Source organism: Adiantum capillus-veneris, chromosome 9 (genome assembly GCF_014529385.1).
Source record: "Adiantum capillus-veneris isolate H3 chromosome 9, ASM1452938v2, whole genome shotgun sequence".
In the NCBI taxonomy this organism is placed as follows: Eukaryota; Viridiplantae; Streptophyta; class Polypodiopsida; order Polypodiales; family Pteridaceae; genus Adiantum; species Adiantum capillus-veneris.
The window spans coordinates 43,168,474-43,193,754 of record NC_140939.1 but is presented as its reverse complement, the minus strand read 5'-3'; positions in this window follow the sequence as shown (position 1 = coordinate 43,193,754).

The following is a 25,281-nucleotide window of genomic DNA, read 5'->3' as shown; positions in this document are numbered from 1 at the left end:
ATACACCAGAAAACTATTGCATGTAGTAAACAAATCCCTCTGGGGATATTTGCTCTCAAAAGATCTCAAAAGATGTGTGTGCTCAAGAATGTATGCATCTGTCAATGCATGACATTCCGCAAAGAAACTGGTGCCAAAATGACTGCCAAGAATGCCTATGAAGGCGTTGTACCTATGTGTAACTAAAAATTGGTAAAATTGGGTGTATGTGGGCTCACAAACCCCCTTGTAAACCTACGTGTCAGTGTAGACTAAGAAGTCAATGTCGATTTTCATCATCGAACAAAAATATGATGGCCGAGTAGTCGCCAAATCGATTGAAACCGAAGCTATGCCAAAAAATGTAATCGATGTGCTCAAGATGACGGGTGTCACTCCTCTATCATGACACCCTCTATGATAGAGGTACCTCAAACACGCACGTCATGAATGCTATCGTCTGCAGAAATTGCTCGTCCGCGAGAAAGCCAATGTCGTGGAAGAACGATCGCTGCCAAACATTGAGAAAGCTTTTGCTCTCTCTCTCTCTCTCTCTCTCTCTCTCTCTCTCTCTCTCTCTCTCTCTCTCTCTCTCTCTCTCTCTACACCTAAGTCATCGAAGGCGATGTGGCACTTGCGCATAATGTATCACCAATATTGCTAATCGGTAAAATGGATTGGGATGGCCAGATGTCGATGATGGAGGAAGTCATCGTCGTCGCAACCAATGTCAACAATATCAAAGTGTGAGTATGAGCTTGGTATTGTCTCTCTCAAATCTTCTCTTGGTTGAAAGTGAGTGTGTGTGTGTGTGTGTGTGTGTGTGTGTGTGTGTGTGTGTGTGTGTGTGTGTGTGTGTGTGTGTGTGTTTGATTGAAAAATACCATCACTTAGAATCATATACTGAGAGAACTTAAATGTTGTTTGCACTTATCTTGTGATTACAACAAAGAAAAGTAGAACTTTTTTTAAAATATAAAAATTGTTACAAGATCCTTCGGTACATAAAAAATATAGGAGCTTTAAGCCGGAACTCCTATCAGATGAAAGCAGGGATCTTTACCTGCCAACCAACAACAATTACAATCAATTAGAATTAATTTTCACTAAATGGGTGACAGGTATATCCAGCAATCCCCACTGCTTGTTATCGTTGTCACACCCTGAAGCCCAACCCTACTCCTAGGTATATGTTACATTTTCTTTTGCTCGTCTATGTAAGTATGGTCGATTACGGTTGTGAAATTTTTTACAAGCTTACAAGGCTTAGGGATGGGGTCTCTAATTGCTAATGGCTTGGTTTGATTATTCCCTTTATGTGCTACCATGAGCTTGTCCCGAATCCTTTGTAGCTTGAATATATCACGGGTGACGCTCATCCTAGCTGTCTGCCTGTACCCCTGTTTGTCATCAATGATTACATATGCGAGTTTAGCATTCTTTTAGAAACTCTACTATATGTTGCTATAGAGGCAACCCTATCCTTATGGTATACAAGTAAACATCCTAATCGATAAGTATTCCTGATTTCTTGAAAATTTTTGCAGCATTTTATTTGTAAAACCATTTATTTTTCAAAAAAAACCATATTCCAATCAAAAGAGACATCTGTCCTCACAAGAGGTGTCTAACTCATTGATCCATTCTTTTGCTAAGTATTAATCATAAAGAAGAGCAGATTTCAAACCTTTCGTTTATACTTACAAACCTTATATCCAAGGTTTTTTGTACCAATTCCCTTCTTATATACCACATGTTGCTTTAGGGGCAGCCATTCGCTCTATGTTTTAAAGTTAAGTATATACTATTTTCAATTTCGTGAAAATTTTGGCAGAACTTTGTTTGTTCTATCCCTCTTTTTTTAAAAAAAACCATCTTTACACAATGACCTTGTCTTTATCGGAGGTTATCCTAAATCCTCTTGCCAAGTATTGATACCTCTTTATGCCCGATATTTCTTAAAAGAAAAACTGGTAAGGAAAGAAAACAAAATTTTACTATACTCAAGGCTTTTATTTCACTTGGTTGTTACTTGCAGTAGACATCTGTGGTGCTCCTTTTGCCAGTTGATGTTCAAGGTAGTGCACTCCTTGAAACCGTTACCTTCATTTGTCACATAATTTTGTGTATAGACATTAGTCCGATTACACATCTTTTTAGGTATACTATATACCGGTTTACATGCCAAAATAATTGTTAACTGCGCTTATGAATGCGAAGCCATATGCATGAGTATGAAAACATACGAGTGTGGATTATCAATGCATTAATCTTGTGCCTAGTTTCATGTCATTTATATGAATATGAGGTGTATATATTTGTTCAAAATTATAAGTGATACATTCTATTGCTATACTATGTACGTTCATGTATGCATAACCAGTCTATGCTACACCAGAGTTCTTGCTTGTAGGCAAGTCCCAGTTCTTTCCGCCAGAATTTTTCGCTTATGAGACTCTACGTTTTCATGTGTGTGCCTACAACCAATTACCTTCTTTGTGAGAAACTGCTAATGGAAGATGTGTCAAGAGAGATTAATGCTATGCTTTAAAACATGCTTTGTGAGAAACCATAGATAAATAGAGTAAGGTTTATTGACAGAAAAACTATACAGAAAAAACGTTTTTAGCTTCTTTGTATTGTTTGCAGTCTGCAAGTTTGCCCTTGTGTGTGGGAGAGGACGATTCCCTTGGGAGGCTTGGTGGTGTAGCGTTTCCGTAATTCAAGCTCGCGTGATGTGACTTGCCAGTATGAGTGCCTATAGCAATTTTGTTGTGTGTGAGGCTCTCTGTGCAGAGTATGTGTGCATACTTGAGGTTGCGCTATTAGGCCTTGCGATGCCTTAGCTTTATAGGGATCCCCCTTGCGGTGCCTTAAAGGCAGTCCGTGGCTATGTTAGCTGTAGAGATTTTTTTCCGCCAGAGCCTGTTTACGGCACATGCTTTAACTGCGCTGGTTACTTTTGGCAAAGTGCGCCACTTGCAAGGTGTTTTAAGCCTTTAAAAAATTGCTTTTTTATACCATGTATAGTTACTGGCAATTTGCAAGGTGTTTAATACCATGTATTGCACCATTTGCAAGGTTTTTAAGCCTTTAAAAATTGCTCTTTTATATACCATGTATATTTTCCATGTTGATCAGACAGTGGGTAAACAGTTTCTACATGTACATAGTACCAATAAGTCCTCGGGTTGTAAAAAAAAAGGGGGGGGGGGGGAATTGAGATACGGACACCATACTGCCCGTGAGACTTTAATATATGCACGCTATACTTTCCATATGGTGCAAATTCACAAAAATTTGATAAATTCAAGGATGCTAACATGAATTTGGAGAACATTTACAAAGTTTTTGGCTCGTCTATGCAAAAATCAAAATAGTAAGGGTCCCTACTTGAATAATCCATCATCCTGCTTGTGTTGCATGTCTTTGTCTTTCTATCACTCCTCAGCCAATGATGTTGTTGTCTGTGTCAATTTGATAAATAAAACTGTTAGTAAAACATACTCCGTGTTATTATGCTAGCATGTGTGTGTTATGTTTTGTATTATCAAGTGTTGGACATCATGTATCCTTTTGTTCCATGTATTGTGTGCTATTTTGTGTGTGTGTGTGTGTGCATCTTGAACAATGTGTTTATACCTAAAATCTATATGAATTGAGATGAGTATGACAAACATAGAGCAGAAAAAAAATTGGGGCATAAGATGTCGAACATATACCAAAGAGTTGACATGTAGTCTAGGTATGCGATATGTTAGTACGTGTTCCATAGATTGTGTGTGTGTGTGTGTGTGTGTGTGTGTGTGTGTTCAGTAAAGTGCGTGGTCTAAGTGTAGGTATAAGTGCATGGTATGCCAGTGTGTGTACAATAAAGTGTGTGTGTGTGTGTGAGAGAGAGAGAGAGAGAGAGAGATAGAAACAGAGTTAGAGAGAGATAAAAGAGAGAGAGAGAGAGAGAGAGAGAGAGAGAGAGAAATATGTGTGATCCAAGAAGAGGAAAAAAAATAATAACTGTGTTCCATAAAATGTGTGTGTGTGTGTGTGTGTGTTATAACCCACCAGTGTCCACTTCTAGTAGTCATGGGCCGGGCTTGTCGATCTGATAGAAAAAGGGTAGAGTGATCACCAATGAGAGGCGCACTCTAATTGGAACATTCAAGGGTTAGTTGGCTAAGAACGGGTGCCCAAGTGTGAATGGGCGAGCTCATATAAAAGTCACCTAAACCTAAAAATCACTCATTCTCTCATTTGTGCAATTGAAGAGTGCTCTTGCTCCATCTCCATCTTCGTCTTCTTCATCTCCTTGTGTGTGTGTGTGTATGCTAAGAGAGAGAGAGAGAGAGAGAGAGAGAGAGAGAGAGAGAGAGAGAGAGACTAATCGAGCATTGCAATGACTGCATGGTGGCGGCGAGGCGGTTGAGCGCGGCACGGCGGTAGCTCCTTCTTCTTCGCGATGAGGAATCCTCCACGAAGGCAAGCGTAGGGCGGTGAGTGACACACCCTTGCTCTCTTGAGCTTGCTAGATTAGTCTGGTTGTGTGTTGTAGCCATTTGTGGCTCGCACACAGTGTATGGCAAGTCCCTTGCATTGACACGTGCGATAGACGCGCACATTTTTGGTGCCGCTGTCGAGGAAATGCTCTACATTAAGCTCGAGTAGCACTCTATGCTTCTTTGTGGTGCATTATGAAACGAAGGAAAGGTAGAGAAGTAAGGTGTGTGTGTTGAGAAGGAGTTTGTTTTGCAGTAGTGTATTGTTTTTGTTAATAAGGTGTTGAAAGGTACTTGTTTTCTCTGTTGATAAGGTGTTAGAATTAAGGTGGTAGATCTATATGTTAGTTCTATGTAAAGTACAATAAGTAGATATGTTAGCTAATGAGTTTTTGTAGTAATGTGTTAGTGTGTAACAGTAGCTGTGTTAGTTGTAAGTAGGTAGGTTAGGTGTGTGTGTGCTTGAGCGCGCAGCATAGCCGCGGTGACATTATCCCCAAAAAAAAAGTTTTACAAAAATTCAAAAAATTTAAAGGTAAGACTGGGATCGGGAATATTCCCCAGGTCCAAGCCCAAGCCCATGCTCAGGCTCAAGCCTCACTTACCCTTTAGGACTAATTATTTTAGCCTCACGCCTAAGTAAAAATCGATCCTTTAGAGGACCATCGGAGCTTCACGTAACCGAACATTGTGCTATAAAGCACACCACAACCCCCTGAGCGATACGCTTGTTTCGAGCTATCACACGCTTTAATCCAAAAACCGATCATTAAAAAATATTAAAAAACATAAAAAACGAGTGAAAATGGAGTGCAAAACGCCCAAAAAATTAGGCGGTTAACCTTCGAGGGTATTCGCCGACGCTTGTAGGGTGCCAAAGGCACGTTGTCGAGAAATTTGCGGTCTTGCAAGGAAAGGATGTCGTGCTATGACACGTACATAGTGGGAACGCATGCTACAAGATCTATCTTGTAACTTTTTAGATACATAATTATCTTTCCTATAATGTACATATGCATATTTAAGTATAATAATAAGCCTTCTATCTCATCCTATTATTTTTCTCAAGGGTAACCTATCCTTACTTTACCATCAGAAAATACTATGGGAAAAGCTCAATAGCTCCGCCTCTTTAACTTGGGGCAAAAAGCATTGATTCTTTATTTCTACTATCTCATTATCATCTCACACCTTAGCTAGATCCTATATCTAGGGTAAACTCCAATATATATATATTCTATGTATTTTTTATACTTTTCTTATATTTCTTTTTAAATAGCTACTAGGAGGGAATCAAATCCTAGTGGGACACTAGGTGGCATGATTTCAAAGATACACTTCTTTTAATGCATTATTGCAAGCATGATTACAAAACTTTGTCAAGGAGCAATGTCATGCTTTCATATGGAATGAGGTGTCCTTTGGAATTAAATGAAAGTCTAGGCTAAGGGGACCACGGGAAGACTTTTGCTGCCAAAAATGGACCCTATTTTGATGAATTGTTTACACAAGGTTCCAATACGAATTGGAAAATGATTTTAAAATGAAAATCGTATCTAATGAGCTGAAGTTTTTGCCCATATTTTTACTTTTTTATTTGGAGCCACGGTTGAGGAGATATGATCAAAATACTGGACCCCAGTCTGCCCACATCATGCAGGGACAGCTCATTTCCAACTTTTCCAATTCCTATTCACACTGGCTCCTCTCTTCTTGTGTAAACCCTTGGGGGTTCCCTTCACCTATAAAAGGGGACCTCTTCTTCCTTTAAAAAAAAGAGGAATTCTTGAGGGAGTGAGTAGTAATGCCTAATTGTACTTAGCTCCATTAACATAAGCCCAAGCCTACACTTTCGGAGTGCTCCCCTCTTCTTCTCTCTCCATCAATAATGGTGCCGAAGGGTTTGTCAAGTAAGATGTGTTCTACATTGATGTTTTCTTGATTTCTTGTTGTTTTCATTTTCATCTCTAATCCAATATATATATATATGTATCTAATCTCATCTCCTTAACCAAACCTATCTCTCTCATTCTTAGTAATTCATCCTCTCTAGGTTCTCTTTGCTACAGGTATATCTCTCCCCGCAGTATCCTTATTGCCTACGGGCAAGAATAGGGCTTGGGAGGGAAACTTCTCATCTCTTCACTTCTCTCATATCTACATTTCTCACATACTATCCTAGATGAATAACCCACATGATGATCATTTCTATCGCTTTCACTCTGTACGATCTATTAGAATTAACGTATGGATTAGCCGTAAAATACACTTTCAACAACGTATAGTGTTTCTCTTCGGCCCTGAAAGGCTCAATGAAATACTTCTATCACCGGATCCCATCATACTACCTCTTATGGACTATAATTTTTCTTTTGATGTAAGTGTAGTTATCTTGCTATGAACCAAGAGGATTTGTACACACAATTAATCCCAATCACTAGACAAAATATATATATTATGGTAAGCACAAAACTACAATTCCAAAGAACAATTCGTAGCCTATTTGGTCAGCCAAGATTGAATGCCATTAACTCATCCATTAACCCTTTCATATTACCCATGATACGATATGACCATAGCCTTGATGTTTTCATCTTCGTATTGTTTTGACATTCTCTTTTGTGTTCTTTCTTTGTGTGTGTGAGTGCAAGAGAGAAAGAGTAAGTCTTCTTCTGTTGCACTTCTTTCCAAACCCTAGTCTTCATGGCATCTATGGTTTAACTCCTTCATATAGTTTTTGTTGAGTTCTCTCACAAACTCTCACAGCCATAAGCCCGGTGCTTTCCTGGCAAGACCGCAAATTTCTCGACATATTTTTAGTGAACCCGACGCGAAACTACCAGGGTGAGATTTTGTGGATAACCATGGGTGATCATGTTGAGCAACAGGGTATGCATTTTGACCCAGCAACAATGCAAATGTTTCAAGCATTTGCAATGTTCATGCAACAACAACATGCCATTGAAAGAAGGGAGATTTCAGCAACGAAGGCCATACAAGCAATCATCAATAGAATGGATCAGTTCAATGGCAAAGATGTAACCAAGTACTTACGCAAGTATGTGAAGGAGATGGAGCTGCATCGCGTGTCAGAAGGTGAGATGATTCAAAGCTTTGAGCTAGTTGTTGCTCCAGAAATTAGAGAGCATGTTAGGGTAATTAAAGATGGGCATGGGAGAAATTGGGAAGAACTCAAAGTAGCTTCAAAGGAGGAATATTTCATGGAGGACTCTGAGAGAGTGACCAAAAGGACATTCTTAGAATGGGTAGTCAAGCCAAAGCAAGGACTATCAATAACAGAGCTACTTAGGGAATTTGAGCGGCGCTATGCACAACTCACCAGGACAGAAAGGGCCACACTAGATGCAGAGAAGACAGATCTTTTCTTACAAGCTGCAGGTAAAGAGTTTCAAGAAAATTTGGAGCTTCTTCTTGAAGATAAAGATGCTGAGCAAGGACTAAAGACCGACTGGAATGAGGTTGAAGGTGTTGTCTCACTGCTTGCCAAACGACAAAGAAGAAGAGACAAGATGGTAGTAAACACTACAAGTCCTTCCACCTCAACTTTTGACAAAATGGTAAAGCCTACGTTTATCGCTCCTAAGTTTGATGAGTCCATGCTAGATGAGCTTGTGAAGGGAATGCGTGACTTGAAGGTGAACTTTTCAAACCTTGAAGAAAAAGGCCAACCATCAGGGCCACTTCCTAGGCAAAGATAACAGCCCAAAGAAGGGTTTGTTAATAAATGTATTTGGTGTGATAGTACAGACCATGTAAGAAGGGATTGTGATGATTTTAGTGATGCTTTGTCAAAAGATGTTGTCTTTTTTAAGGATGGTAAAATCCACTTAAGAGAGACAGGTCTACCCTTGAGAACTAACTTTGGGAAGGGGGGAATGCAAACCTTAGTTGAAGATATGGCAACTAAGCATGCCACCTCTTCAGTTGAGGCAGCTACTTATGGAGTAAAAATTGAACATTTTTGTGATGAAGAGGTGAGTGACCATCATGGTCAAATTTGGCCAAATGTCATGCAATTAGCTAAAAAGGGAAAGCTTACAAAAGAGATTCTACATGAAGCAGGTGATTGCATACATCTAGAAACAGGATGGAATGATCCAGTGGACTCATTGTCAGTGCATGCCTACATTACAAAATGCCAACAAAATGAGGCGATTGTAGAAGAGAAGCGCAGACGTGAGAATGCTGATGAAGGACCATCAAAAAGAGCTTCTAGAGGTGGGGGAATAAGCGACTCAATGCCTTCTCAAACACCCTCAACACAAGGAGCATCTCCACCTGAAGTACTCATGGAGGAGTCTACAACAGGAAAGAAGAAAGAGCCAACAAAAGATAAGACAAAAGGACCAACTTATAAACTACAATCTGATATTGAGGTTGCTACAGATTTAAAGAAAGTCTTGGAGGAAAGGATCTTGAATAGCAAGATTGAGTTTACTCTGGGAGAAGTTCTTGGCATTGCAAAGCGTGAATTCCATGAGGAGATCATTGACATCATCAAGAGGAAGAGGCAAACCCTTGCTGAAGTTTCTCGTCCACAAGTTGAAGGGGAAACCTCAAAGACACAAGGGATGCAACTGCAAAATAAGGAGAATGATGGAGCTGTGGTAGGATGCTACCAATCTAGTGGGAGAGTGAAGCAAGTGCATTTCTCAAATGATGATGAAGAAGTTAAAGATATTCCTAGGAGTTACTATTCACGAAGTCATTGGGCAAGGGCTACTACAGAAACTTTGGTCAAGGTAGGTGATCTTCAAGAGCCATTTGTTGCCTTGATTGACCATGGTTCAGAAATAAACATAATGTCAAAGAGTCTCTACAACAAGTGCAAATGGCCGATGGACACAGATCATGGCTGGATGGTAAAAGTGGCAAACAATTCATCCGGTGAATTGTATGCAGCATGTCCAGGTGTGAAGGTAACAATAGGTGATGTAAAGATTGATCGAAACTTCTTTGTACAGGATACATCTTCATATCATCTCATCCTTGGACAGCCCTAAATAGAAACAAAGGTAATGGATGATGGTTCAGCATATGCTAGGATACGTAGCAAAGATGGTAAACGAGCTGTCCAATTTCTCACAGTTTGTGTGAACCATGAAAGAAATCGTGACAACCTCAGAGAACATCCTCTACCAAAGGTGAGCAAAGAGTTTCATGATCGTAGAGAAATGATGGGTTTTGGCCAAGTACCATTGTAAAGCGGGATTGCAGTGGTACAGAAAGAAAAAGGTTCTCGTCTTATCCAAAAATAGGTGAAGCGTTTTCAACGAGCTCCTTGGTAACAAAGAATGGATCAGTATGTTTTACAAAACTTGAAGATTTGAAGAGATGTGAGAGGCAATATGTGCATAATGTACAAATAGGCATGAAAAAGAGTGGGTTGCTAGAGCCTACTAAAAATGTTTTGGGTTTGTGTGAACAAGTTTCTTTTGTAGATACTATGGGTGAGCTTGATGCTATAATGGGGTCTAATTTGCATCTTGAAAATGAAGTTGTGGAAGTTTTCTCTATGGAAATGTATCAAGTAATAGAAGCCTTTAAAGAAAGCCAAACAGTTGGCCCAGAAGTCCATGTTGAAACTAAATACAAGAGTGTAGCAAAGAAGGTGAAACCAGTAGCTTCACCCTTACCACCCAACAACAGGGAAAAGATTGAGCAGGCTTCTTTACAATCAAGTTTGAGGAATCCTAAAAAGATTGGGCATACCTTCACAAAGGAGTCTTTCCAAGACTTGCAGATTGGTCGCAAGGAATTTCTAACACAGGAGGAGACAAAGTGCTTCAAAGAAATTCTTTCAAAGCATGGTAAGGCTTTTGCATTTGAGCCACATGAGATAGGATGTGTTGATCCTTCTATTGTAGCTCCTATGGTAATTTTCACCATACCTCATGTGCCTTGGAATCTGCAACCTATTCGGGTTCCAAAGGCTCATTTGCCAAAGTTAGTAGAGCTACTGAATGAGAAAATCAAAATGGGAATCTTGGAGCCTTCTTGTGCTCCATACTCAAACAGGTAGTTCACAGTTCCGAAGAAGAATGGTTCTCTACGCTTCATCCAAGATATGCAACCAGTGAACAAGGTGACAATTAGAAATGTAGGTACAGGTCCAATTGTGGATGAGTTTGCAGAGGCATTTGCAGGGAGGAAAATCTACTCAATGGGGGATCTCTACTCAAGGTATGATCAATTTCAGCTTGCAATTGAAAGCAGAGACTTGACAACCATGAGAACACCTTTGGGTTTGGTAAGGATGTGTACCTTGCCACAGGGAGCAACCAACTCGGTTGCACATATGATGAATGGGATGAATAAGGTCTTACGTGACTTTATTCCTCAAATCACAATGCCTTTCATTGATGATTTGCCTATCAAAGGATGTGAAGAAAGTGACAAAGATGAAGCTTTGGATCTCAAGGGATGTCGCAGGTTTGTGGTAAATCACATAAATGATTGTGATAAAATTTTGTCTAGGTTGGAAGAAGTGAATCTTACATTGTCAGGAAAAAAGTCTATGTTTGGTGTCAATGAAGTGCTTATTGTGGGGCACATGTGCGGGCCATATGGTAGGAAACCTTGTCCAACAAAGGTAGATTCCATCCAAAGAATGAAAGAAACATGCACTAGCATCACTAAGGTTAGAAGGTTTCTGGGAGCATGTGTCTTCTATGTTATTTGGATTCCACATTATGCACATGTAGCTGATCCTCTTTATCAGCTACTTAGAAAGAATCAGAAATTTAAATGGACAGAAGCACATGTAAAATCCATGAAAAAGCTAAAGTAGTTGCTCCAGTCAGCAACAACTTTGAGAAAGGTAGACTATGAGTGTCAAAGGCCAGTAATTGTGACAGTAGACACCAGTCCTACAGGGATTGGATGGGCAATAGGGCAAGATGACAAAGAAGGACACAGGTATGTGGTAAGATTTGGAGCAAAGGTGCTAAGTGCTCGCCAAAGAAACTATCCACAGATAAAGAGAGAGTTATGGGGTATGGTTACAGCCAGATCTCACCAAGGCCATTCAAGAGAGTCTTAGAGACAATCGTGCTCCGCAAAACAATCATATGTATCCAAGAAGGGAGCAACAATGGTGCTCAGTATGGTATGGACCGCATAGTACTAGTGAATGCCCTACTTTTAGAGTAAAATTCAATGGGAATTTCAATGCCTGTGGGAGGTATGGTCATCAAGCTAAGGATTTCATAGTATTTAAGTGCACGATGGCCAATAGACCAACCTTAGCATCGACAGACACACATTGAGTGCATGCATTGATGCCGACCCCACCTCTTGAACAAAATTCACAACACATGGTCCCTAGGGCCCAAAATGTTGTTCAAACAACACCCTTACCACCTCTAGTGCTAGGATCGCAACCACCACATCCAAGAATGACTTCTGTGAATCAAGTGGGTTGTGAGTCATCTATTGCTTGTTTGGAAGGCTGTGAGGAAGATATAGACCCTAATATTGCCTATGGGATTGATGCGCTTGAAGAAAGTCCACAATACTACACGGAGGACTATTGGGGACAAGTCAAACCTGTCTATCAAGTAGCTGCTCTTGCTGCAAGAGGCCAAAAAATCAATTACACTACTAAGAGACCACCTCTTCAATGCTATGAGTGTGGAGGTCCACATCGTGTGGCCGAGTGTCCTAATAGGCTACAAAAGAACGCCACACTAATGCAAACAATCAAGCAAGCACGTCTATAATGCCGATACTCATGTGCAATGGATGTGGCATAGATCATTTGATTGCCCAATGTCCGAATAATCCAAATGCACCAAAGATCACGCCATTAAACTTGATTGAGGTTACCAAGGAGCCATCACAAAGTACACCTGTGGTACCAGTAAACGTACTCACATGATCGATTCTCCAAAACCAAAATTATATTTTTGAAGAAAGAGACACGGCATCAATTGCCCAATATTAGAAAAAGAAAAAAACACGAAGGAAGAGATCGCAAAAAGCAGCGAAGTCAGACCCCAGTTCAAATATCAACATAGGGGTTGGTGACGATCTCGTATATATGAACGACGTTGAAGAGGATTTTGATTCAAGTGAAACCATGGAGACCAAAACAACCACTAAGATAGAAACCAACAAGAAAGATCTTCATGAGTCACAATGGTCAGATCCAAGAAGAAGATAGAAACTTATCCAAACCCTATGGAGGAGATCGAGCGAGTCAAGCAATTAAGAAGTTTGGTAGAAGATACTCAAAGGGATCTAGAAACAGCACCTAGGTAGATCCAGATTACAGACATAGTGTTCCCTACGCAACAACAACCTCACCAAGTCTATAGACCCTTAGCCATACCTAGTGTCATCCAAGAAGAAAGTGACTTAAAGTCATGGGAAAGTGGGCGTACTCACTTCTTGATGGAAAGAATGTTTATAGAGGGACTACCTGACCCTATCAAAGAAATGGAGATCCCATCTTCCCCTCATCAAGGGACTGAAGCCCAAAAGGTGCCGTTAAACATTGCTAAATTGATGGATTTCATGTCTTCAGAAGTTAGAACCACCATCATGTCCAAACTATATAAAGACCATGAGCTAGTCTCATCTCTTCAAGCTTTCCTCAATGGAGAATTGAAGGTTGGGCTACCACAATTTTCACAGATGGATGGGGCTGGGGAGATGCCAATAGAGGAGGAACACTTAGATCCACAACCCAACTTAGATGAGAACCTTGTTGTAGAAATACATGTTAACAAGTTGGGACAATACTTTGAGGGTGATCAATCCAATGTGACCATACCAACCACTACTAAGGGATTAATTGTGAAGGGAATCCTTGATGGTGGCACTGGGGTTAGCATTGTGACTAAAAATTACCGGGAAACTATGGGAAAACCTCACCTTGGGACCACAACCATAGTAGTGAACATGGCCAATGGGTCTATTGTTAAACCTAGTGGGATGCTAGAAGACCACAAGATCAAGGTCTTTGGACATTAAATACGAATTACCTTCATTGTTATGGATTTCCCCAAGCACACTATGGCATCTAAGATGATCTTAGGACGTTCTTTCATGAGGGAAGCAAAAATGGTGCATGACTGGTCTAAAAACCATGTCTACTTGCAGTTCCAAGATTCTGTCATTCAAGTGGATCTTGTAACTGGTCGAGCACATCCTCTAGGAAACAGGTTTATAATTAATCATAGATCTAACACCATAGTTCACTCGGCCCCATTGCAATATTGTTACACGTGTAAAGGGGACACTGTTGTTAGGGAAGATTCTCCTTATATGGATGTACTACCTAGGATGACTGAGTCGGACAATGTGGAATGGGTCCACCTAGCAGCAACCATAGACACTTGGGGAAACAGGGGGATGACCTGGGTAACACCTAAGGGGGATGAAATGCCACCACTCGTTGTTAACCCTCACGGCTCACGGACACCCTATCACCTACGAGACGGACGTTGTAACCTACAGTGGACATTGTATTATTTATTTGGTAGAGTCAGGTACCGGGCTTGTCGGTCCAATAGGAAAAGGGTAAGAGTGATCGCTGATGAGAGGCGCACTCTAACTGGGACATTCAAGGGATTAGTTGGCTAAGCATGGGTGCCCAAGTGTGAATGGGGTGAGCTCATATAAAAGCCAACTAAACCTAAAATTCAGTCATTCTCTCATTTGTGCAATAGAAGAGTGCTCTTGATCCATCTCCATCTCCATCTTCTTCTTCTTTACCTCCTTGTGTGTGTGTGTGAGAGAGAGACAGAGAGAGAGAGAGAGAGAGTGCGATCGAGCATTGCGGCGGCACGACGGCGGTGAAGCGGTTGAGTGTAACGTAGCGGCGTCTCCTTCTTCTTCGCGGCGAGGAATCCTCCACGGCAGGAGCATAGAGTGGTGAGTGACACACCATTGCCCTCTTTTGAGTTTACTAGTTAAGCTAGTTGTGTGCTTGGAGCCGTCTGTGGCTCGCACACAGTGTTAGGCAAGTCCCTTGCTTCGACAGTGTGGCAAGGAGCGCACATTTTTGGTGCCGTTGCCGAGGAATCGCCCTGCACTAAGCCCAAGAGGCACTTTGTGCTTCTTCTATGAGTTGTTTGTAGTAGGAAAGAAGAGGAAGAGGAAGAGGAATGAGTTATTTTTCTGCAAGTTGTTAATTTCTGTATTGTCTGCAAGTTCTGTGATTTCTGTATAATCTTGTGTTTTCTGTTTGCACACAGTCTTTGCACAATTAGTAGACGTTAGCTTGTTCGCAGTGAATGAGTAAGTAGGTAGACAATTAGCAATTTCTGTTTGCACACAGTCTGTACACACTTTTCTGTTAAGGTTTGCCTGCACACAGTCTTTGCACAATAAGGTAGTGAGAGAGGAAGTAGGTGGACAGTTAGCTCACTGTCAGTAAGCAGTTAGCAGAGTGGTTAACAGATTAGTTAGTGGTTAGCAGCACTGTTAGCATCACTGGTAGTAAGTAGATAAGGTAGTGAGCTGTCAACTGTTGACAGAGAGGTTAGGTAGGTGTTGACAGTGTGTGTGGCCAAGAAAGGGTCACCTAAACCGCGCGCGATCGTCGCCTTTTTAAAAAAAAATAAAAATTTTTTAAAAAAAAGAGTGACTGGGGGGCTACACTAAAATTTTGATCGGGATCGGTTGCCCAAGCCCAAGCCTCAGTCCCCAGTCTTATGATATATAATAGACTCACTCTTATATATATACCCTACCCCCTCAAGAGGGAATGAGAGCATGTGGGGCAAGTCCTCCACTCTCCTCCCTTCTCTTCCCACTTGCACCCTTAGACTTTCCAATTTGGGCCTAGTCCCCTACTAGAAATTGACGGTTTTAGGGATTCCGAGAGCATAAAGTGACCAAACGGAGGGCTGTAAAGCACGGCACGTCCCTCTGACCGAGACGCTTGTTTTGAGCTATCATACGTTCTATTCTATAGCTGGGTCAAAAAAAAAGGACCAAAAAATCAAAAAAAAATAAAAATTTAACAAAAGACTTGGGTTGCAAAACACCCAAAAATACTAGGTGAGCAGCCTTCACGGGCACTCACTGACACTTCTAGGGGATCCAAGTCATATGAACCTACGCTCTGGACGAGTGTTAGAGCACGAGCATATTGGTAGTGCCTCCATTTACGCGGGCACCTATTATTCCTCCACCCTAGGTTCTGGACCTTCGGCCAGGACTCAAGGTAGCGCGACCCAAGATCCTCATATTGCGTCTAGTGATTCTTCCTCTGACTACGAAGTCATGGAGGGGTATCCTACACCAAACCCTGATAGTTCAAGTCAAGACATGCATGCCATGGGCCCACAGCCCGGGTCCAGCGTGTTTAGCCGCTTAAAAGAGACCCTTAGTAGAGCTACTCGCTTCGAACATGCGGTTAATGAAATAAATGAAGGGAGTGGGGAAGTAAATTCGTCATTCATGTCTAAAATAGACCCTATGCTTCTTGAGAGTGTGCATGTGAATGTTCCATCCACTGCACCTCCTGATCCTTTAGGACTATCTCCCTCTGAGGTTCTACTACCTGATGGTAGGAGTCTTGCCGAAGTACAAGAGATCGAACGCTATATGCAAGCAACAAGGGAGAGGGAAATTGAGAACCTACGAAGGCTATAACAAAGTCGAGCCCTGAAAGGAAAGGCTCCTATGACAACAATCATGCCAGCCGAGCAACCGAGTGCTCCCAAGGTAGCAGTCACGGAGGGGCAAGCGATGGGGAGCAATCCCATCTCACATGTGGTTCCAGGAGCACATACACCCATTATACCTGCTCAAATAGGAGATTTGGAAGCATTTGCTCAAACTATCGGTCGCTCTATTGCAGAAAACATGCGTAGTGCACCTGATAGAGAGCCTAGGAGCAAGGCAGTTCAAGTAGCTAAGCTCAAACAGAAATTCAGTGGAGACGGAGATGCTAGAAAGCATATGGAAGTCTTTGAACATGTGTGCGATTCCTTGGAAGAGCACAATGAGCTACATAAGTGTAAGGCTTTGAGTTTGACCCTAAGCAGAAAGGCTGGAGATTGGTATAAAACCTTAAGAGTAGAAGAGAAAACAATCTACTCTACTCTTAGGAGATTGTTCTTGAAAGAGCACATACCAGAGGGAGTACTTTGGGGTGTAGCCTCTCAGCTCCAGAAAGCCCAACGAGAAGAAGGTGAATCCGTGAGAGACTTCATTAGTCGCCTAAAGAATTTGAATTCTCGATGCAATCCAAACGAGCGATTCAACAACAACCAATTGCTCGATAGATTCATTAGGGGACTACGACATGAAAGTATCTATAATGGCCTAGTCATTAGAGGTATCACTACTTGGGAAGCAGTCACCATGAATGCAATCCAATTGGAGGATAATTTAATGATTGCAGGAGAAAGAGTGTCTGCCGAACCAAAGTCTAGTAGCTCGCAAGCGTCAGGGCATGATCCAATGAAGATAAAGCCAATCGTGAAAGAGCAAACGATATCTGAGATGACCTTGGCAGATCTCAACAAGGCCATCCAAGAAATCCTTAGGGGTAATCGTACTCCACAAAACACTCATATGTATCCAAGAAGGGAGCAACAATGGTGCTCAATTTGCTCGGGCCCACATACTACGAGTGAATGCCCTACTTTCAGAGTAAAGTTTAACGGGACTTGTAACGCGTGTGGTAGGTATGGCCATCAAGCAAAGGATTGCCTAATGCTTAAACGCATCATGGAAAACCGCCTATAGCTTGGGCAGACTCACCTCGAGTTCCTGCATTGATGCCTACCCCACCCATGGAGCAACAGTTGCCATTACAGCACATGGTCCCTAGAACCCAAAATGTGGTCCAAACCACACCGTTGCCACCTCCAGTGCTAGGACCGCAACCCCCTCATCCAAGAGTTACACGTATGAACCAAATAGGTTGCGAGTCATCTAGTACTTATGTAGATTGCGAAGAGGACATAGACTCTAGTATCACCTATGGAGTCGACATGCTTGAGGAGTGTCCCATGTACTATATGTAAGACCATTGGGGACAAATCAAACCGGTATATCAAGCTACTGCGCTAGCAGCAAGAGGCCAAAACATTAATAGTTTTGCCAGGAGACCACCTCTTCAGTGCTACGAATGTGGTGGACCACATCGAGTAGCTGAGTGCCCCATTAGAATGCAAAAGAATGATGCACTAATGCAAACAAGTCAAGGGAGTGCATTGGCAATGCCAATACTCACTTGTAATCGTTGTGGCACAGATCATTTGATCGCACAGTGTCCTAACAATCCAAACGCACCGAAAATCACACCATTGAACTTAATAGAGATTGTTGATGGGACACCACCAACTATAAACATAGTACCAGTAAACGCACTCACACGATCAATGCTCCAAAAACAAAATTATATTCTTGAGGAAAGAGACACGGCATCAATTGCCCAATCTCAGAAAAAGAAGAAAACACGAAGAAAGAGATCACAAAAAGCAGCGAAGTCAGACCCCAGGTCAAAGACCAACATAGGGACTGTTGATGACCCCGTATATATGAACGACGCTGAAGAAGATTCTGATTCAGGTGAAACCATGGAGACCAAAACGACCACTAACATAGAAACCAACAAGGAAGATCTTCATGAGCCACAATGGCCAGGATCCAAAAAGAAGATAGGAACTTACCCAAACCCTACAGAGGAGATTGAGCAAGTCAAGCATTTAAGGAGTTTGGTAGAAGATACCCAAAGGGATCTAGAACCAGCACCTAGGAAGATCCAGATTACAGACACCGTGTTCCCTACACAACAACAACCTCACCAAGTCCATAGACCCTTGGACATACCTAGTGTCATCCAAGAAGAAAGTGACTTAAAGTCATGGGAAAGTGGGCGCACTCACTTCTTGATGGAAAGAATGTTTACAAAGGGACTACCTGATCCTATCGAAGAAATGGAGATCCCATCTTCCCCACGTCAAGGGACTCAAGGCCAAAAGGTGCCATTAAACATTGCCAAATTGATGGATTTCATGTCTTCAGAAGTTAGAACCACCATCATGTCCAAACTATATAAAGACCCCGAGCTAGTCTCAGCTCTTTGAGCCTTCCTCAATGGAGAATTACAGGCTGGATTACCACAGTTTGCACAGATTCGGTAATGAATGATGAGGAACATTTAGCACCACCATCTGACCTAGCGGGACATGAATCTGTAATTGAAATACCCCTTAATAAGTTGGGGCAATACTTTGAAGGTGATGAATCTAGTGCTACTCTACCAATCACTGCTAAAGGATTAACTATAAAGGGGGTCCTTGACGGTGGTGCGGGAGTCAGCATGGTGACAAAGAGTTGTTGGGAGTCTATGGGGAGACCTCACCTTGAAGCCACAAGCGTAGTGGTAAAATTGGCTAATGGATCTATTGTTACGCCTATTGGAATGCTAAAGGATCTCAGGATCAAGATCTTGGGACACAAGGTAAGGCAGACTTTCATTGTTATGGATTTTTCCAAGCATCCTATGTCATTTGAGATGATCTTAGGGTGTCCATTCATGAGGGAAGCAAAAATGGTGCATGACTGGTTCCAAGACTCTGTCATTCGAGTTGATCTTTTAAGTGGTCGAACGCATCCTCTAGGAAATAAATTCATCATTGATAATCGATCAGACACAACAATTCACTCAGCTCCATTACAGTATTGTTACACGTGTAACGAAGACACGGATATTCGGGAGAACTCTCCTTATATGGATATCCTACCCAGAATGGCTGAGTCAGACAATGTCAATTGGGTACACCTAGCGGCAACTATAGATACATGGGGAGCTAGAGGAACAACCTGGGTAACACCAGATGGGGAAGAGATACCACACATTGCACCAGTAAACATGTTAGGTGTAGCGCATGTAACATCCGATGATAAGAAAGAGGCACACCTACCTGAGAGTGAAACCGATGATTCCTCAAAGGCTTCAGGCCAATACACATCAGAAACGGAATCTCAGGGAGAAATGGATTCAGAACCTGAGGAAACATCGAGTGAACCAAGTATAGAAACTAAACACTCAAGGCCTAGTACGACCATCTATGGTAATTTATATGAGAGTGAAGAAGATACAAGCGAAGACCTATCAGGCGAGTCGAGTTCAAACATTTACCAAAATCAAAACCTTAACAAGAAACAAAGGTCATATAAGAGACGACGATATCGAGCAAACGTGAGAGCTAGGATAAACAAGGAAAGATCTACTGCAGAATGGCTTAGCTATCTAGGGGCATGTGATGCTCATCGAAAGCTAGTAGACAATTGGGGTGAACATCTCCAGAGTGTCATGTGGTGCAGCCCGCGACCCATTGACCTCGCTCAATTGGAGATTACAAAGCCGAAATTGAGTCGAACTATAAGAAAACGTCAAAACCGAGAGTTAGCACAACAACAAAAGGAGGCAGAACTAAAAGAAAGGTCTCTGTCAGGACAAGAGCCTGCTGACTTACATACAGCTCCTGAACATTTTAAATCTTATACCACGGGGGAGCAAAAGGTTGTGTATGCCAAAGCCCAACGAATACCTACCAATGGAAGCAGTGGAGTCTATGATGGTCCAGCGGTAGTTAAAGAGATAGAATTAGCAGAACAAGGTGAGGAGTCTAAAACAGTCTTTATTGCTCAAGACCTTACCGAAACTGAAGAGGCTGTACTTAAGGAGCTCCTCAAGGAATACAAGGATATCTTTGCTTGGACATATCATGACATGAAGGGCGTCCACCTTCTGTGGTGCAACATATGCCTTATTAGATACGGGAGCTAAACACAATTTGTTATCCTATGGAGTTTGGTGTCAATTAGGGAAACCGACCCTATCCCCGAGTACGATGCAAGGCAAGGGCATTAATAAAAAGAAAACTGCTATTCTTGGAGTCCTTCAGACCCCTGTTGTCTATGACAATGGAAGCATAGCGCAGAGGTTTCTAGTCATGCCCGCGGGAGCTATGGAAGGCAACGTAAATTTGGGACTCACTTGGATGTTGGCAACCAAATGCACTATTGATTGGGATACTGGTAGTGTCACGACGCGACCACCGACTCTTACCCCTATCATTCAAGCAAAGTCACCTACGTTGCAAACTCTAGCAAAGTTGAAGGATAGCCAACATTCACAAGCCAAGGTGGTTAACTCGTCTTTGCCGGCTACCCATGAACCTAGCACTTCAACACTTGTAGTTGCAGCAAGCAGTAATATTGCAAGTACTCAACCTGCACGACCTAAGAGTACATATCAATGGATTCCCAAGGCCTTACTTCCAACTACCTCAACCCTCCCATCCATTTCAAGAAAAAATTTCCCTGGAAAACCAAGAGCGCACTCTAGGAGAGTCAAGACCAAATCACGATGGATTCCAAAACGACTATTAGAAGCCCAAGGCTACTATGATGGAAATGAGCAAATTTGGGTACCTCAACGTAAAATGTGTCCTTCCCTATCGACAACAAACCCATATGAGTCAAACAGTGTACGTTAAAGCCAATGGCAGACCGTGGGAAGGGAAAGATCACAGAATGCTACACACCTAGTCCAGAGCTAGTTTGGGCTCCAAGGCAAAACCAATTTATTCCACCTAGCTCGGGAAGGGGGGAGTTCCATGAAGCTTCTAGCTCTTCATGTAATACATCCATAGAGGTAAAAGCTTCTACACAGCCTCCACCTACAATAGTGGACCTCCATGAAGCTGCAAAGGAATCCACACCTTCCAGTGTTCAAGAATCACCTGATGAACCACTTCAAGTTCGATCCTGGGAGAGTACCTTACCATCCTTGCAACTCGACGAGGCACCTAAGGTAATAGAAAACTACTGGCAAAAATCTTCACCTATAACAACTTGGAACAACTGGTTTCAAAGGGTGACGACATCATTTCAAACGGTATGATCTACCCAAGGAAGGGGGGAGTGTTTGTGGACATCCATTATTCACTTGCTTCCCTCTCAACCTTTCTCCCTGACCTCTTAATCTCCAATCTTAGGGAATGTATATATAAAGCCTTATGCTCACAAAAACAAGATAAAAAAGTAAAAGAGCAAGAGCCATAACACAAAATCATAAAAACAAATTATGCACAAGAACATGACCCTTGTAATATTTGCACTCTAACCATCATCTATTTGCGTGTACAGATATGGCTAGTACGCTAGAGTCATCCACTCCGGCCTTGGGTGAGAGGTACCCTCGTTACTTTTCACAAATATTTCACATGGTCTTTCCAATGCTTGCATGTGAATGGGATTTGATAGGTACGCTAGCATGTGAGAGGAATTTTGAGGAGTTAAAATGGCTGATACGTCTCTTGACCACGTCTGATCCATATTTAGTAGAGAGAGTTTCTCCCATTGCACAAGCCTACCCTTTTGACCAAGATGACTATAGGCGTCTAGTGACCTTCTTAGTAAACATGGGCACCTATGATGAAGAAGAAGATTTACATGACTACACGGATGGCACATATGGTCTCATGGATGATGACTTTGTTTATCTCGACGACGAGGATAGGGGTTTAGCCTTAGGGTTTCCCCCCAACCTCTACAATATCCTATTCCCTTGACTCTCTAGGGGGAGTGCAAATAATTAGTGTTCAATAAGTGTTGGTACCTTTTCCCACTAATGTGCCTCCTGGAGGTATTCCTTTTGTTTCCTAGTGTGTACAGGAGCGTGTTGCTATTGATAGGATTTGGACCTTCATGGAACCTTTCTCTCGTTCACACTTCAGATCAAGCGCGACCATCAACACAAACAGGTGTTTTTTGTCCATTAGCATTGCCCCTATCTATTTTGCATCCATGTTTGTCTGCTTTAATTGTGATTGGTAGCCTAATATTCACCACATTTGCTTAGTATCAAACATTTAATTCAATGTAATTTTTTGTCATAATCACTTGTCTAGGTTTAAAAATCAAGCAGTCCGACTAAGCTAGTTTGACCAAGCTAGGTGTTAGAAATCTTCTCTTAATACCATGGGGAATGCCTTCCTAATAAACAATGGTTACTTAGGTTCTTAATACGATTTAGGCAGCATTGTGTGAAATGTACTAGGGCTTTCTAGTGGACTTGACCCTGTTGACCTTTAGCTTAAGTATTATAAAGGGAGTTTACTAGTGTGATGAGCCTGGGGAGGTGTCTCAGAGTTATATGACCCCCCAAAGCTACAAAATTAAAATGATGAAAACAAACAACACAAAAAAATATCAAAGTGCCACAATGTAAAATTTTAAGCTGGAAGAGAAATCCCTGCTTAAATTGGTACTCCACTCACATGTATCGCCTATGGTACTAGAGCCCTAGAGGTTCCCAGTGTGGGCGCTTTTCCTTGAAAAGCAAAAAACCCAAGGCATACAAAATAAGCACACACATCAAAATTGAATTACTGTGAAAAGACTTTGGGGGGTCAAAGCAAGGTTATCAGTCAGGCGATGATTTCATGAGAAATTCCTTTTATCGTAGCTTAACTACAAGGTCCTCTAGGTATAGCCTCTAGTCAGCCCTCGAACATGAAATACTTAGCTCTCGCGATTAAACAACTTAATTAACCAGAGAAAATTAAGAAGCTTACCCATGGTATTAATAGTCGATCTATAGTGCCTTTCGACCGTTAAATTAACGATCCCAGACTTGTTTAATTTTTTACCTTTACATCTGTTTATGCATTTGATTACATTGCAATTTAATGCTTATTGCTGACAAGTTGTTTAAAATTCTGTTACCAATCAATTGTCTGCCTAAAATTGCATATGCTTTTTAATCGCTTATGAGAATGCAATTACTGTGCAATGTTGTTTGATTTTGCAGTGACTGAAGAAGGCTAAGGACATTCATCTCAAATGCTCTTCCACCTCGACCAATGAGCTTCAACTCAATAGCTTCCGAGGACGGAATCTACATCAGGAAGGGGGGCATGTTAACCCTCACGGCTCACGGACACCCTATCACCTACGAGACGGACGTTGTAACCTACGATGGACATTGTATTATTTATTTGGTAGAGTCAGGTACCGGGCTTGTCAGTCCAATAGGAAAAGGTAAGAGTGATCGCCGATGAGAGGCGCACTCTAACTGGGACATTCAAGGGATTAGTTGGCTAAGCATGGGCGCCCAAGTGTGAATGGGGTGAGCTCATATAAAAGCCAACTAAACCTAAAATTCAGTCATTCTCTCATTTGTGCAATAGAAGAGTGCTCTTGCTCCATCTCCATCTCCATCTTCTTCTTCTTCACCTCCTTGTGTGTGTTGTATGTGTGTGTGTGTGTGTGTGTGTGTGTGTGTGTGTGAGAGAGAGAGAGAGAGAGAGAGAGAGAGAGATCGAGCATTGCGGCGGCACGACGACGGTGAAGCGGTTGAGCGCGACATAGCGGCGTCTCCTTCTTCTTCGCGGCGAGGAATCCTCCACGGCAGGAGCATAGAGCGGTGAGTGACACACCATTGCCCTCTTTTGAGCTTACTAGTTAAGCTAGTTGTGTGCTTGGAGCCGTCTGTGGCTCGCACATAGTGTTAGGCAAGTCCCTTGCTTTGATAGTGTGGCAAGGAGCGCACACTCGTACCCTTAAATATGCTAGAAGCTATGCATATAGCTTCTGATGACCTACAAGATGAAGGTTTGACTGGCATTGGAACCAGTAGCATCTCACAAGACTATAGCCCACACAATTTGGGGTCAGAATCATCAATTGAAATTGACTTTGAGGACAAAGAACTGAGTTAAATCTTAGTGGGGACAAACCATTCAGGGCCCAATGGTACCCTAGATGGAAATCTACAAGTAATGATTCATCTAGTGACTCTTCACTAGAGATCGACCGTAATAAAAAATTAGACAAGAAGAGTAAGAGATATAAGAGGCGACGATATCGAGAAAATGTGTGTGCTAGAATAAATGAAAAGAAATCTACCACAGAATGGCTTAATTATATAGGGGCATGTGATGCTCATCGGAAGTTGGTAGATAACTGGGGCGAATACCATTATGTGGTGTAGTCCACAACCCATTGACATCACACAACTAGAGGCTACAGAGAAGCCAAAGTTGAGCCATACCATAAGGAGATAACAAAATCGAGAGTTAGCTCAACAACAAAAGGAATCGTAAGTGAAATCACAGTCCACGGAACAATGGGACCCCACAGACTTACACCTTGCGCCGCCTGAACATCAAAATCCCACACCACAGAGGAACGTAAGGTTGTGAATACAAAGGCTCAAAGAAAACCTATCGATGGAAGCAATGGAGTCTATGATGGTCTAGTGATAGTTAAGGAAATAGAGTTAGTAGACCTAGGGAAAGAGTCCAAACCTGTCTTCATTGCCCAAGATCTGACAGAGACTGAGGAGTGTGTACTTAGAGAACTTCTCAATGAATTCAAGGATATATTTGCTTGGACATATCATGATATGAAAGGTGTTCCACCTTCTGTGGTGCAGCACAATCCCCATGAATAGCATGGTTAAACCAATATAACAACGACTCTACCCAATGAATCCTAAATATGCAAAGATCGTTCAAGAAGAGATTGAAAAGCTTGTGAAATGTGAATTCATATACCCTCTTGAGCACTCAGAATGGGTGTCTCCAATAGTGATTGTGCTGAAAAATAATGGGAAACTCAGAGTGTGCGTGGATCTCAAGAAGGTCAATGCCGCCACTAGGAGGGACCATTACCCCTTGCCATATTCAGAACATGTGCTTGAAAGAGTTGTAAGGAAGGAAGCTTATAACTTTTTAGATGGGTACTATGGCTACAATCAAATCACAATTGCACTAGAGGACCAAGCTAAAACAGCCTTTATAAC